Raw genomic sequence first — 4,686 nt, 5'->3', positions numbered from 1 at the left:
TCCCCCCCCCCCCCCCCCACACACACACACAGAAAAAAAACTTCCTTTTTTGTGTATTTTAGTATTAATTAATTACTTAATCAATTAATTAGCTTCAATAGTCTTTTAGTTATCAAGTTTAATGTGATTGTGAACACCTAATTTGAGCATGCGTTTCAGCAGTGGATTTGGTGTGAAAAGCTTAGCATTAACACCTTCTCCCGGTCAACAAAATTCCTTAACCGATCTAGTTTTCACAGCCCAACAGAATTCCTTGCCAGGTCATGTTTTCGCAGACCAATAATTCAAGAGTCAAAAACTTTCCTTTTGACCAGGGATTCAAATAAAAAGTGACTTGGAACACCAAACTTAATTCCAAGTGGTGACTCTAAATAAATAATTCCTTCTCAAAACATCACTTCAAATAGAAAAACTCTTCTAACTCATTTCCTTTAAAGGGATGAAAACAGAGATGTGACGGCTCAAATACACGTGTGCGAACATAAACAAACAAAAACCTAACTAACCCTTGTCAATGACACCAAAAAAGACCAAAAAAAATGTAGAATCATAGGCAAAGACTTGAACAAGACAAAATAGGAACAAAACAAAATCTTCGCATTGGAATGCAACATTCTATCAAAGAAATAACATTCAATACCCACCAACGAAGCTAAATATTTAATCCATCTTTGATACTAGGAAAATAACATTACAAGGTTTTCAGATTTACCATCGAAACAAACAGCAATGAAGAACTCTGTTTTCCACACAGCAAAAAACAAGCACCACCACAGTAGTAACAATGAAAGAAGAGCTTAACCACTCAGGTATTTTTTGCTACTTTTGAATGTAAGAGTTGCTGCCCAGATTTGCTAGAGAAAAGAGATATTTTATGGGGTCAAAGAATTAGGGTTTGGCGGGAAATTCCAACCCATGCCCTCCTCTCAAAATCAGCCAATAAGAAGCAGGACAAGTATTAGCCAATAGGAGAATCATAGATTTCAATTTGTTCAATCTGAGACCCTTTTATCCCTGCTTATTTGAGCCCTAAGATTGTTCTCAAACAGGCGCAAAAAAGAACATAGCTGTGGTGTTTAATCCTAGTTTAACGTACATAAGGCTATTAGGCTAACCAAAACAAATTATATTGAACCCTACTTAATAATCTATAATCATACTGCCAAACAGGGCTGTTCAAAACCAAATTGTAACCAATAACCCGAACCGAAAAAATACCATGGTCTATCGGTTTAATGGTTTAGGTTATCTTTTACCGGGTTATTGGTCCGGGATTCGAGTTGTCCAATTTTCTTAACGGGTGAACCGATAACCTGGTAGTAAAAATGACTTTATTCCAACCATCATTGGTTAGTGTCCACTTACAACCTTCGTAGACCTTTGTTCATCGACCAAAGAGGACACATGAAATTCCATAAGATATATTTTTTCCCTCAACTGTGATAAACTTGAATCCAGCGTTTTAGTTAAAATTAAGATGGAATAGTTCAAATTAAGAATGTTATTTTTCTCTCAATTGTGACTAAATCCACATTTTAGTTCAAATTAACAGGGCTCACTTAGCACAAAACAAATTAAAGCAGCTAATGACCAAGACTCGAATAACCAGTAGCAGTGCAACAGTGGTGGAAGGGTGATTAGTCGAACACCCTTCGCCGGAAAGTTACATCTTATATATAGATCAAATATTGTTGCAAGGACTCAAAGATTAAAATAAGAAACAAAACTATTGCTATCTAAGGAATAGAATTATTATAGTCTTTGCCATTAAAATATTTTTTTTTGATTTTTTTTTTATTAAAATATTGATTCATAGGCATAACAAAACTAGGTGCAAAGTAAAGACACTTTTTATTGTTTGTGGATATTTTGGTGACAATTACACAATGGCTTGGGCTATATTTTACATCCTTTTACTGTTATGATTTTATGTCTTATACTCCCTACGTTTCAATTTGTTTGCCCTACTTTCCTTTAAGTCCTTTTAAAAAATTCTCTCTTCTTTTTTGGCAACTCTTTACTTTCAACTTTCCATATCGCATGTTTAAGACTACAAGATTAAAGGATATTTTGGTACATTCTACATATCTTTAGTTTAAGACTCTAAGATTGAAAAGTTTTCTTTACTTTCTTTAACTCCGCGTCAAGTCATAAACCATACAAAAAAATTGAAATGGAGTTATTATTTTTCTAATTAGAGTACCTTGAAGCAGTTAGAAATTTCAATAGAGAGACATTTGCCTTAAATACTGAATAGTTTTAGTTTTACATTACATCCGGTAATGAATGATGAATTTTTAGATGATTTTGAGTGTATTTTGAAAACAAGAAATATATCGTATTGTTTCTAACAAGACAATTATTAAAAAGAAGTCAATATATGAAACCTCCTTGCATATGATTGGAATGACAAATACAAACAAAACCCAACTATCACTTAAAAAGGAACTCAAAAGACTTTTTTTTTTTAAACCGAGAAATCCGTCTGTGACCCGCCCTTTGGACCAATCACAACCTTCTAAACTCGGGAACTCAAAAGACTTTATTTTAGGACAGAACCATTTTTCAGAGGAAAAAGCAAATACAGAAAGAGCACAAATTCCCCAATTGCAGCAGAGCTCAATAAGACTCCTAAGAGCTCAAATACCGGCTTCGTAACCTAAGGCAACCGGTAATCCTCTTATCTTAGCCCACCTTCTATCCTCGTCTATTATCACCGCAACATGGTTCAGCATCAGTTCTCGCCTGAGTTCTGGAGGCAACAACACTTCCTCCACCGAAGAATTAATTGAACTGTTAGCAGCACTGTCGTCGATGTTGCAAGCGGTGTCGTTTCGAGCAGATGCAAGTGGATGAATCGACAGTCATTTTGTTAAATTGAGAATGATTTGAGGGTTTGTTGATTTTGGTTGGGAGCAAAATCTATATAATTTATACTTTCAGCTATATCAAGAGATTTCTAAAAACAGATTTTTTCTTAATCAGACACTCATTCCTATATTGACATACAATCTCTAACCAAAGACCCTTCATAAGCATCAAATCCTTTATCTATAGTCCTGGAAAACACCTAACCTAATGATTGCAACATCAATAACTAACCTTAACACCACCAGTTACTATGCCTTTAGGGATTGCTTCTATCATGTTTTGTCCTCAGTAAAGTCAATATTGATTCCAAAAGATTGTAGGTTTTTTGAGACTTCAAAGGAAATTTTTGATAAGTTCACGATATAAATTTCTTTCCGTTGCAAAGGCCTCTTTTTCTTGCAACCTGTACAGAGAGTAACTTTTATATATCACCTACAAACGTTGATGTTACTAGATAGTTTTTAGAATTTCAGAAACAATTAGCTCTTTTGACTTGACTTGAGTATTCATTCAACGACTTGTTGAAAACACAGCAACTTTGGTCAGTTTTTAACTTTTCGCCAGATCATGAATATGAAGGTGGTTTCCACTTTCCACACTCCAAATCTTAAAACCAACTTTAGATTCATTGCAGCCCCACAAATGCAGAGGTTTTAACTTTGTATGACAACAAGTTAGGAAAGGTTTCATCAACTCATTGCCATCATCACAACTTCACTCCAATTTTTGGAAGGACATTTTAATATATATTTTTACACCAAAAATAATACTAATAATTATGTTTCTTGATCAGGCACACTCAGGAAAATTGATGTTGTTCACAGTAATTCCATAAATCTAATCCCGCTTATTAAAATTTGGGTTCTCTTCATATCACGGTGAAGATGATTCTACCAAATTATCTCATACATGTTTTTTTCACTCTAAGTTGAAAAAAATAAATTGTTTTCACTTCTCACGGAATCTTGATAATTAAGAGAGACCTTCTTATCAAATGAGTTTCTTGAAGATTGATTGAAGACATCTCACCCTTCCCATACCAGACTTGAATTAATTTTTTATGTCCAGAATTGGCAGGGTAAATTTTTCACATTCTACAATCACAAAGCACAAATGTTTTATTGAAGTATCAAAGTTTCCCTAAATTTTCTCCCACAAGAGGTAGCTTTTTCTCAAAGTTGACTCTAACATATGGCAGATCAAACGCTTTGATACTTAATTTGAACCACGATGACCACTGAGATAATGGATAACCTAGAATAGATAACACAGGGATGTATTCCTGAAAAGTAAAAACTAAAAGCAATCCATCCAATGTTGAATAGCCAGAAGGTTCCAAAATAAACTCAAAATCAGCATAAACTTGCATAACACTACATGAACAGACTAAGGTAGATCAAGAGACACATATCATATACAGATAAGTAACGTCAGGAAATTGCACGTAAAAACATCTCTATGAGTGCGCTACCGTGAGAATTAAGTAAACATGACACAGTCTTCTGAGTATGATACTACAAATGTAACAAAAAAATAGAATAATCCAAATAACATACCTAAAAGAACTACACATCAACGATTGAAGGTGTCCAACATACATAATAACCTGAACACTGCAAAAAAAAAAAAAACAGAAAAAAATCAAACATAACAAAGCAGTCTTGATTAATCTGCAATAGCAATATAAACATCAAACTGACACAATTCTTTCACAAAACAAAAAACACCCATCACCCCATTTGTTTCTGCAAGGTCAAAAATCACGGTAATCCCCCCCCCCCCCCCACACTCCTTCTTTTTCTCTTCTCCTTTTGG

The 4,686-nt window shown here is 34.3% G+C and overlaps 1 protein-coding gene across 1 annotated transcript in view; it reads right to left on the bottom strand.

Annotated features, from left to right (window-relative positions):
- LOC102602829 (IRK-interacting protein) overlaps window positions 1–4,686 on the bottom strand; it is a 9,308-nt gene that overhangs the window by 4,096 nt on the left and 526 nt on the right. The window contains exon 2 of the mRNA XM_006347822.2: window positions 4,428–4,484. The gene's annotated coding sequence lies outside the window, so the exon portion shown is untranslated. The remainder of the gene's footprint in view (window positions 1–4,427; window positions 4,485–4,686) is intronic.

The sequence above is a fragment of the Solanum tuberosum genome, unplaced genomic scaffold (assembly GCF_000226075.1).
Source record: "Solanum tuberosum cultivar DM 1-3 516 R44 unplaced genomic scaffold, SolTub_3.0 scf00095, whole genome shotgun sequence".
Lineage (NCBI taxonomy): Eukaryota > Viridiplantae > Streptophyta > Magnoliopsida > Solanales > Solanaceae > Solanum > Solanum tuberosum.
This window is presented reverse-complemented; position numbering and strand designations above follow the sequence as displayed.